This window comes from Sinocyclocheilus rhinocerous, unplaced genomic scaffold (genome assembly GCF_001515625.1).
Source record: "Sinocyclocheilus rhinocerous isolate Xijiao unplaced genomic scaffold, SAMN03320098_v1.1 scaffold1265, whole genome shotgun sequence".
In the NCBI taxonomy this organism is placed as follows: domain Eukaryota; kingdom Metazoa; phylum Chordata; class Actinopteri; order Cypriniformes; family Cyprinidae; genus Sinocyclocheilus; species Sinocyclocheilus rhinocerous.
In genome coordinates this window covers 449,996-462,103 of record NW_015657967.1, presented here as the reverse complement: position 1 = coordinate 462,103, position 12,108 = coordinate 449,996, and the positions used below count along the sequence as shown (strand labels likewise).

At 37.2% G+C, this 12,108-nt stretch overlaps 1 protein-coding gene across 3 annotated transcripts in view; it reads right to left on the bottom strand.

Moving 5' to 3' along the window:
- LOC107721821 (neural cell adhesion molecule 2-like) overlaps nt 1-12,108 on the bottom strand; it is a 407,305-nt gene that overhangs the window by 183,495 nt on the left and 211,702 nt on the right. The gene's annotated exons all lie outside the window — the stretch shown is intronic.

Genomic DNA, 12,108 nt, shown 5'->3' with positions numbered 1-12,108 from the left:
AAAGCTGTTTTTAAAGCATTTGCTGCATGGATAAAAAAAAAAAAATAGGCTAATAAATAATTCACATATCAGAAAAAATTGTGTTGCAGCAAATCCTTTAAATGTTAAGGTATTCAGAACAGAGCAACATAAAAATCAGAAAATATAAGCAGCTATACAATTATAGGACAAAGTTTTACATATATGCCATTATAATGTGTGTTTTATTTTTTTAAATTGTACAGAATTAAAATTCTATTCTAATCGGGCCTGTTTTAGGCTTTTCCTTATTTTTATATTTTACTATATATACCTAACCCTATCCATCAATTATGGTGATGAAAAAAAAAATGACTAGCAATCTCCTCAATCTCCTATTTTATAAAAAACGTTTTGTTGATATTGTGAGTGCACACAAATAAAACTAGACCCTTTACAGTTTAGAATGATGTATTACTCTTACCTTTATGAGCAAAAATTGACTGCGTATTTTAAGTTGTTTCCACTGTTAGAAAAAAATGCAAGTGATTGCGCTGGCACCTCCATGTCCTTGCGCTTCAGCTTCCACTCTCCGCACAAACGATTGGAAATGTGTCTAACAGCACACATTTATCTAGGTTAAACATTTAAACTAACATTGTGATATGCTTGAACTTATTTATATCTATAGATTTTATTTTAGGAAAGTCGAGATGATTTGAGAAGGCTAAATTGATCTAACATATAGGCTATGATCAGCTCACTGTCTGCTGCTTGGTCATTACTTTAAAGGGGTCCTATTATGCTTTTTCACGTGGACCTTCATCAAAGCCGGAACTAATCGAGTCGTTTCTGCCAGGACGGGGAGAAAAGTATTTTAATAATGTAAATGATGTGAAAAATTATGCGTTTTTCGAACCACCAAGCATGAGAGCATGTTCTAGTACACCCCCAAAACAAAATCAAGACTTTGTAAAAGAGCATAGTAGGACCCCTTTAAAAAAGAAAAAAACTTACATTTAACTAAAAAAATATATATAGTGCTCCAAACGTTTTTCTAAATTAACTTTATAAAAAAACGAAAAGAAAATATAATCACTTTTCCATTCTGTACAAAACTGAACTATTTTAATAGCTGAAACAGTAGTAGCTAAGCTTTTTTGGGAGAAGGGGAAAAAAGACTGGCTAGGGCCTATATTTGAGGCCCGTGCAGGGCGCTAATCCACTTCATCCAACACTGTTTTGTTCTCTGTTTTCATCTGTGAGCAGAAAAAAATAAATAAAATGTGCGTACCCTCGGAAGAAATCCTGCAGGCGCCCCTGTCTCTAGCAACACTGTTTTTCTGCCTTCTTTTAAATCACAGATTCTTTTAAAGCATCTCTGTCTTAACTTTATGAAACTTGATGGCCAATTTTGAGTGCATTAAAATCATCAAAGTATTCGTAATGCTGCTTATATATTGCATATTGGAAGAAAAATCATGACATATATACATATTCAATATATTGGCTAGCCTTAGCAACAAGTTACATACGTTTCTCTCTTGTAAATCTGAGATTTAAACTAAATATGGCTGTGCATGTCAGTGTCTATTCCTGCTTTGTTGTGTTTTAGCCCCACCTACTTTGAAATCTCACTGCTGTCTTGCTGTATATTAAATATCAAATAGCCCCACCCACTGTGAAATTTCATTGGTTCACAGTACTGCTACATATTAAACATCAAATCCCTTCTGATTGGCTGTTATTATGTGGCGCTAAGATATTTTTGGCTGTCAAACAGCTTCACCTTGCGAATGACCTTTACGCACATACAGATGGACGGCGGCACATAAACAGTATTCCAGATGATAAATTTCACTGGTCAACCCGTCTGTGGCTCATTTATCTTTTTCCATGAGTTGTTTACCTACACCTGTGGGACGTCACCTGCTTTGAAATGCAGGTCATATCTGAATGTGTGTTTCTCTCATCCCAGCGATGACTTCATATCTGTGCCTAATTTACTCGATTGAATGTGAGTTTCCTAACTGAGTTTCTCTAACTGTTAGTCTGTTTGCAGCTTGATTTGACCTCTGTGCCAAGGTTTCTCTTTAATTTTAGATGAGTGTGTAGGAGGATGCGTTTCTGTGAGGACTAGCATCTCGTGGGAGACAAATGCACCAAAATACCTCCATGCGGTACATATCACCTGGTTTGTACTCATGCTACATGCTAAAATCCCATTGGATTAGCTGTAAAGGACATATAATGGGATCCCAGGTAACAAATTTAGGTTATAAAAACATTGTGGGAACATTGTAATGAAATGTTTTTATGACATGTACAGTTTTCTTGTTGTGATTCGAATGTTATTTAAAGGTTACAAATACATATCTTACAACATTCTACTAACTTTATTTACACCCAAAATAAAATGTTATTTGAACATTTCTTTTAATATTCTGAGAATGTTAAAATGTCCAGATTTCTTGTTATGATTAGAACATTATATAAAGGATCCTAAAATGAATCTTACATTCTACTAACATTATTTTCACCCAACATCAAACGTTATTTGAACATCTATTTTTAATATTCTAAGAACATTCAAATGTCCAGTTTTCTTGTCATTCACGATATTTAAAGGATACAAAAACATTACAAAATACAACATGTTATTTGTATGTTTACTTTTAATATTCTATAAGAACATTAAAATGTCCAGCTTTCTTGTCGTAATTGCAACGTTATTTAAATGTTCTTAAAACATTTACTAACTTTTTCACCCAAAATGTTTTTTTTTTAATATCTAAGAACATTTTCTCTCAACATTATGAGAACAGTCATCAAGTACAAATAATGTCATAAAGACGTTCAGAGAATGTTGTTCTATGAAAGTTTTGTCTCAATGTTATGAGAACATATATCTAATATTAATAAAATTATAAGGATGTTTGTGACAAGTGGGGTGGGACCGACAGCCATGGGAACGGAGCGTGGCCGGTGGAGTAAATGATAATGAGCGACACCAGCACCACTCACCGGTTTCGAGTCTCACGGAAGAGCTCCGGAAGGATAAAAGGGAGGAGTGACGACCGTGTTGGACGAGAGAGGACCAGGCCTGGACTATTTATGTTGCTTTGGTTCTGTTTGTGCGCGGCAGTTGTCCGTGAGGGGCTGTCACGCTATTTTCAGTTTTGTGTTTATTTTGTTATTAAATTATGTTTAAATGTTCATCGGTTCCCACCTCCTTCTTCCCGATTTACGAACTGTGTTACATTGGTGCTGAAACCCGGGAGGGACGCGCTGTCAGAGAGCCCTCGCTGCTGAGGGGGATCGCGGTGCTGAGGAGATCGGGCAGCAGGAAGGAGCAGAGACCACCAATGGCTGCCCGAAGGCGGTGGTGCTGGAACAATGGAAGGCGAGGTGGGACGGAGATCTCGCTGCCGCGCTCCTGGGTCGAGGAGGGGTGGCTGCCATCCAAGAGGGAGCGGAGGAGTCTGCGCCGTTTACCTGGAGGCCGGAGCCTGCTGCCGTCCGCCATGATTGGGGAGGAGCAGGGAACGGGGGACTCGCTGCCAGCTGCCTTCGACCGGAGGAGCCATCGCCATCCGCCAGGAGGCGGAGGAGCATCGAGCCGTCCACCAAAGATTTCCAGTACCATCGCATGGCACTGCGAGTGAGAGCCTCTCAGCTGGTTGAGGACCAAGCGCCAGTGTGTCTGGGAACCGGACCGAGATTTTTTTTTCTCCTCTTTCGTCTCTTGTCTCTCCTCATCCTTCCGTCTCCTTTTCTCTCGCCTTGTCTGTCGTTACCCCCAGGTACTGTGGCCGCCGTGACGGGGCCCCCGGGGGGGGGGAGTAGAGTGCAGTCTCGGGGGTACCCCCCGGCCTGCGAGGGGCGATGGGGGTATGTGACGAGTGGGGTGGGAGTTGGAGTAATTGATAATGAGTGACACCTGCACCACTCACCGGTTCCCGCCTCCTCCTTCCCGATTTACGAACTGTGTTACAATGTTCCATAAACATTACTTCAAGAATATTTTGTTCTAACATTTATATAACTTTTGAAGAAGAAAAAAACATTTGAGAAAGTTGTGATAAAGTTCCCTGTTAGCTGTGATTTACGTGGTACATTAATTAGGATTTCCTGATGCAACATGGGAATAATTATTGTGTAGACTTAAAGTGAACTTTTAACTTGTCTAGATGTTATTTTCCAAGTCTTCTGTTTGATTCTTCGACTCTAAAATGGGAAAATCAGCATCAGCCATCCTATTCAGTGCGATATCCGCCCTGAGCGTCCATTATAGCACTAAGCTTTCCATGTGGGAAAATTGGATTTTATGCAAATAGGCTCTGACAGAGAGACAAAACATGGGAAAATGAGCTTGCGTGTGTTTGCTTGGCCCATATCCACAGAGTCTCATTTCACGCTGGGGCATATGGATTAGCACAGCGCTAATAAGCTACCCAAAGCTTTTCTTATTAGAAATAAATAAACTTCGGCTAGAGAAGGACAAATAAACGGCATGATTGTTGTCGCTATTTGCATTCATGTCCAGGTTTGACATTTAAGAAGCCTCCCGAAAGATGCTTTCTATTAATTGCCGAACCTCTTGAACCATGGAGTCAAATGTGATCAAGATGATGGATGACGCAAAGCACCGAACGTTAAAGCTGTTTTAACAGGCGATGTCTCGAAGGGCTTTGATGAGCGCCAGAGATTGACAAGGCTTTTGATGTTACAATAACCGCATGAAACAACTAAGACACCAAGGCGACGGGAGATGAAAAGGGTCACAGCTGCTTTTCATACTCAACATTTAATCATTTATGCTCGCAAGTTACAGTATGTTTCTTGAGTGAGGCATAATATGATTGGCTGGATTAAAAAAGTCACATCTGATTGGCTAAAGAGAACTCACACAATGTACAAATACAGATTCAACAATCAGTTTGTACATGCAGAAACATTCAGATATGTGCAAACATACTTCTTTAAGAATTAATTGTGTTGTGCATTAGTAAATGTAAATGTGGTTGTGCATCATATGAATTAGGTTTTGAGTTGAATTGCTGTATAAAGGTCTCTTTATAGACTTTTTGATATATATATATATCATATTTCTGACCATCTTAAAAGTGGTCAAAATATAATATTTGAGAGATCATCCATCTATACTCATCACTTTATCGCATTGTGTCTGGTTCGGGTAGAAGTCAAGATCTTTAACTGTCAATAATTTAAATATCAGATAAAAACCTCAAGGAACAATGTGGAAAACATTGTAATTCTCTTTTTGATGTCCCACAGCAAATTGCTTTTGTCAGTCATTGCTACGGCCATTAGCACAGCTCTGACATCTTAAGCCTTGAGTGTAAATAGAGCCGGAGCCCAGAGCGAGGAAATGCAAATGATAATTTTAAGACAGCGAGAGCCAAGCGGAGAGGAGACAGCCTTCTAGACATTGCTTTGTTAAATAACAGAAGAGGAGGAGATGCACATCAAAGTCTGCAAGAACAAATTGAGAAGGGAGTGTATGAAGTGGCATCACTGCTGGAGTGCAGGGGATCTGTGGAGAACAGGAGAGGAAGGCCCATGTCTTGTCACTGCACCAGATACATATTAGGTCTTAATTAGTACTACAAAAGACTAGTTAAGAAGGGATAGTCACCTTTCTGTGATGGTAGATTGTTTTCCACCTTGACTAATGTGACTATATTCACTATAGCAGAATTCCTGTAACCTCTTAAATGAGTGGTTCTCAATTCCTGCAGGCCATGGAATAGCGCAAATCCATGAATGAATGTTCCGAAGTGAAATAAACTTTTCTGTAGTTCGTGTATGTTGTAAAAAAAAAAAAAAAAAAACGATTATCCTTCTATGCTACACAACAGGCAAGCATTATACAATAGGTTATTATCTGCCAAAATACAAATGCATCACGTGAAAACTTCTTACAGAAATTAAGTTTGATTTGATTTATTTGATTTAATAGTTTACTTTGTAGTTGAAAATATTAGCTTTTTTCCTATTTCCTATTTTTCTTTTTTTGTTAAACTTTGTAAATTCTTTCAATTGCCAGGCCCCCCTAAAGAACAGTCAGTTCTGATTGTGTTGTGTGAGCATCACGCAACAGAAACACCACCACTAATCAGTTATTGGTTTCATCAACGCAGCACATATGGAAATGTGCAGTAAAAGCTCCCACTCTTATAAAACACTTGATGCTCTGTGAAATGATTAACTGCTCATAATCTGCTGGATTAGACATGTGTATTCAACAGCTGCTCAAAGATCTCGCTCTTATAATAAAGTCTCAGCTGTATCGCTTCAGTGCGAGATATTTTTGTGTTAAAGCGGTGTACTGATGTGTTAAAGTGTGTAGAACAGGATTACAGATAAGAAGATTTGTAGTTTCTAGAGTTTCATATGGCAAACATGCAAAATTTATTTTCTTAAGACTTCCAAATGAAATCCACCAACTCGCCGGCGTCTCAGATACTGTGTGTTCAGCTTCCTTTGAATTTCCTTTTTTTAAAGTGGTGGTAAATCTTCTCAATAGCTTTCATTTTGGCAGTGTGGAATAGAATAAATTACACCTACCAGCGTATTGAAAGCACCATGAAAACCTGACACGTTTGCAGAACACCATAATTATCGGGGTGGTTCACTTCATTTCTTCAATTTCACTTCACATTCATGCCTATACACATATGAAAGGCAGATGTGTGTATAAACATTAAAGTGCACTGGCATTTACATCACCGCAGGAACATTATGAACGTCAAAGTTACAAAAGCATGTAAAAGCATTTTCAAGAGAAAAGACAAAGTGTTTGATCTGCGTAACACAACACCTTCATGCCACCAGTTGTTGCTGGATCTGCTGTAGAGCGTTTGGATGAAACATGAAAACAACACTAACCATGTTTACAAGCCCTCATATCACATTTTACATCATCTTTAGAGATAAAAGTACTATAAAACATACTGTAACTGTGAGAGTAAAAAACTACAGAAAAGCTGCCATGTATTATGTTATGTGCACATCTTTCACAAAAATCTAGTATATTAATAATGTTGGTTATGTTCAGAATATCATACTATCACACTGTTTCTGCAGTACATAATGTATGCTGTACACAAATGTATTGAATACTATACAAATAATGCAATTGAATAATGAAAGAAATGCAGTGTGCAATAGAACAGACTGGAATACTGTATCCCACAATGCACTGTGCATTTAACTTGACCTTCCATTTCCACTAAGACAGGTATATATATATATATATATATATATATATATATATATTATATATATGTGTGTGTGTGTGTGCTGTGTGATATCACTCTATATCAGCAAACCAAATATTTGAAGTGCATATTTCTTTGAGTAAAATAAAAATAATGATGCGGCTATCTTTCTAAAGTCATTTTTACCCCCCTGTAATATGGCACTGAATCTCAGGTGAAAATGGTCATTTTGACCCCCCAGCAGTCATCCTGTCAAAAAAAAAAAAAAAAAAAACTCTAGATGAGATTCAGATGATATAATTTGCTAAATGTTGTTTCTGAAGTTTTGAAGGTCAAGACATTTCTGTGAATAACATGACACTAAACTGGTTGTTGTTTTAGCTGTGGTCTAATAATAGCGCTCACAAACAGAGCCGTTCCTGCTGGAAGTGCAGGTGTTTATGAGATGCTGCCCTCGGCGCTCGTTCACTTCAAACCACTTAACACCCGAGCAAGAGTCACAGACCCTCGAGTGACGTGGAGGCGCGTAATCGCTAACAAACAGCCTCTCTTCCTGTTTGTTTCTGGAGAAGAGCTCATCTTGTATCTAACGGCGCTTAGCAGAGAACAAACAACCGACAATAAAACACACCGGACATTTCAAACAAGATTAGCTGATGATGCATCCAAACACTTAAACAAGTGATACGACAAACTAGATAATCAACAAACATATTTCAAATGTGCAGATACATGTTTCACACTGCCTAATAAAAGCCTTTAACTCAATCATACAGCCTGGCTTATTGCTTTCATAAAAAAAAAAAACAATATGATAAAACACACCGATTAAGCAGAAGGCAAGTTTATAGTTTTTCATTCACATTTAACAATTGCTCATTTAGCAGATGCTGTTATCCAAAGAAACGTACAAATGAGGAACAACTGAAGGGAGCAACTGATCACATTAGACACAATAAACCACTGCTAATATAAACACACACTAGTCCCGCCCCCAAACTAATCTGATTAGTCCACTATTTCATATCTGACATAACTTGCAAAAGTAGTAAAAATCCCATTCATTTTCTCCATAGGGAATTGATTTTAACAATAATTTATAAACCGTTAGGCAGGCCTGCTGTGAGCCACAAGGTTAATCGACAGTATAGTTTGAAGGTTTTACCCTCATTAAATTTAAGTTCAGTCTTGTATCTTTTTGTCTGATTTCCATTTACTTTTTTTTGTTTTTAATATCATTTTCTAATGCTGTGATTCTCTTTGTAGCTGGTTGTTCATGGCTCATAACATTTTAACAAAAACTTTTTTTTAATCCTTATGGGAAAAATGAATGGAAAAAAAAAAAACAATGGCGCTGAACTATTATGTAATGTATCAAACACTGAAGTGTTTTTTAACTTGACATGGATCTTAAGAACGCTGAAAAACAGCAAAATTAGTCAAAATTGTCAATTATATTTATTCCACACGCTTGAAAAGAGCACATTAAAGTGCAAATGGAACATTAAAACAGTGTTTTTAAATGTTTTTAACTTATTTTACTACACATGCCATGCAATCAGTGTTGTTATTGTTAACAAAAATTTGTTGAAAATAAAGAAAATCTTAAACAAAAATGAGAAATGTTGTCTTAGCAACTAACTGAAAAAAGTTAATATTCTAAAATTACTAATAAATAAATTGACAGAATAACAAAAAAAATTTCAAAGATCTAAATAAAAAAAATTTGTATACACACACACACACAGAAACAAACACACACACACACACACACGTATACATATATACATACATATGTATACATATTGTATACGTGTGTGTGTGTGTGTATATATGCATATATATATATATGTATGTATGCAGTGTAGCAGTTGTAACTACTCAGTATTTTTCTATACATTTTTTTGTATGTGTAATATAATTTGATGTTTATCAATGTTTATCAATTGTCAGTCAATATTGTTTTATTTATTTATTTTTAATCATTCTTAGTGTTGATTTCCTGTTAATGCTGCAAGGTAAATGATTTTTTAAATGTATTCAACTTAAAAATGATATAAACATCAGAATTTAAAACATAGAAATTATGAATATACATATGTAAGTTTACAGTAGAATTAAAAAGTCTACCGTACGCCACTGGGCTGTAGTATCCATTGTGCTGTGCTGTTCCGTGACTGGTTTGGCCCTTCAAACACAGTCTCTGCCAGGGCTTTTAGCGAGAGTCTCCTGCACCGTGAGGTAAACTACAGCATCCCAGAATTCCCCCACCTCCCCTCATATTTATTTATGAGGCCTGGCATGGTCTCACACAAAATCAAAAAGCTGTTACGGGTGGCTCTGGATCCGTTTAGATAAGGAATTATTGATATCACAAAGGTGTGGGGAGGAAGACAGACACTGGTTTTGGTTTCCTGTCAGCTTGCCTTCACTCTATGTCTTTAATTCACTCTTCTTTAAGCTCCTGAGCAACTGAAATGTTATTCCATGAGATTTCCAGTTAATAGAGCCAGGCCTCTGCTTTATGCACTCTTGGCGTAGTAGAAAGACACTCAGCTTGTATATACATATATGGTTATACATGTATACACACTTATATATTTATATATTTTATATAAAATACATAAAATTAGTAATAAATTCCCTGTCATGTGATAGCGATAACACTGCTTTTATTGTAACCTTGTTAATGTATGACACCTCTCAGCACACAACAGAAGAACAGCTATTATCCTTTTGCATTGCATGGCTTTCTAGAAGCCTTAAGGAGCGTTGTGTGCTGGTGAACAGCATTAACCTCCAGCACACTGTATAAGGGAGGGTTGGGTTGAGGGACTGAAAAAAGAACGAGGCACTTAGTAGTTCAATTATGCAAATATTTATCAAAAGTAATTATCACGTTCTGGTGAAAAATGGAGCTAATTACTCAACACTACCTAGTTTTGAGCTCACATTGGGGGGAAAGAGTGCGCACACAACAATTTGAGCAAGGACTCTCAACCATGAGCCTTAGGGGTTGTTTGTTAATAAATAATAGTATGTACTGAGGTGGTTGTGAACATTAATAATAATAGCAGGTCTTTAAATTTAAGAAAGTGTAATCTAAATTCATAAGTGCAATCGCTTAGAAAAGTAATTGCGCAACAAGACCTTATTCATGCCAGATTTCTCTGGCAGTGTTTTTTTTTTTGGACTGTTTGCCAGTTTTATCGTCCACAAGATAAAAATCGTAAGTGTGATCGCTTAGTAAAATAATAACGCAACAAGACATGCAATGTGACATGTTATTCCTGCCACAAAAGGCCAGACTTGGATTCCTCTGGCAATGTATCTCTTTGGGATTAGTTTGCCGGTTTTATCATCCACAAGATGAAAATCGTAAGTGCGATCGCTTAGAAAAGTAATAGCATGCAACAAAACATGCAATTTGAGATGTTATTCATGCCAGAAAACGTCAGACTTGGATTCCTCTGGCAGTGTATCTTTTTTGGGATTTGTTTGCCGGTTTACCGCCCACAAGACAAAAATCATAAGTGTGATCACTTAGAAAAGTAATAGCGAAACAAGATGCACAATTTGAGATGTTAATGCCAGAAAAGGGCAAACTTTGAAATCCTTAACCCTAACTATGAGTAATTTTAGATGCATTTACGACATAATGTAATTATCATAATTCCGAGATGACGACATGTGACCTTCTAGGCAAACTATGCGTTTCTATGGCAACACCATTAGCGCCAAAGCATCAAGTGCTTGCAGAACTCATAATTACAACTTGTAAGCTCGGAATGTTCTGAGACCTACGACTTGGACCATGTGACCGCTGTATCACATAAAGTATTACGTATTGTCATCTCGTAATTACGATATGGCAAGAACGCAGCTTTAATAGTGATTATTGTCTTTGAATACACCATTAATTAACATTACTGGTTTCATGATTTATCATCGTTGTCCTATTATATATTATCCTATAGTCAAAATGGAGTGAATTCTTGTAGGTGATTGTATTTAGTGTAATATGTTCTCGCTGAAAATGCTCTCCTCCACATCTGCCGAGGCATATGCTTTTGCCATGACACCTCCACACATTTAGATAGGTCTTGCGTGGTCAGTCACAGTTTCACTTGAGGATGGTTAGATCTAAAAGATGCTTCCATATGCTGGTTAACCTAAGAAAGGCCCTGCCGCTCATTAACCAAAGGAGACTCAATTAACCTTTTGTGAGACAGTGGGCTGTACAAGAGAGGTTGACCACATTTGTTTTTACCACTCCACTGCAGTTCTCTACTTTAGCAAAGACAGACGTATCAGTCTGCGGTTTCCACTAGTTTTCTGTCAATTTGCTAGAGAAATGCTCTTTAAGCTGTCATTGATATAAAAACACCTCACCTTCATAAATATCTTCTCGCCCGCACGGGTTCATGTCGAGTCCAGAGATAGGATCTCTCTGTAAGACCCTTCCACAATATTGTATTTAATGTCACTGTTTGGTCACATCATCACTTTTTTTCTGCACCGGAGCATGCGATATAATCTCTAATCGACACGTAGCTTCTTGTTAAATCCCCCTTCAGTTGAGCAATCGTGCCATCTGAGCTACGAGATGAAGTTCTTAACCGCTCTGTCAGCCTGGTATAAATAGATCCCATCTCTGCTCTCCCATCTCTTTTCCTCCTCTCCTAATATTATTTTGCAAACTTCCTGAACCATTAGCTCAGCTATGCCCTTGAGGGGGACAGAGTTTTGTTTAAAAGTACATTTTTTAATTTAATTAAAATGTCACTATTCTTACAGTTTTATATCTAATTATGTTTATACTATTAAAATATTTTATTTAATTTTTGTTATTTTCAAACATGCTTTGTCAGTTGTTGACACATCTTTATATTTATATGTTTGTTTG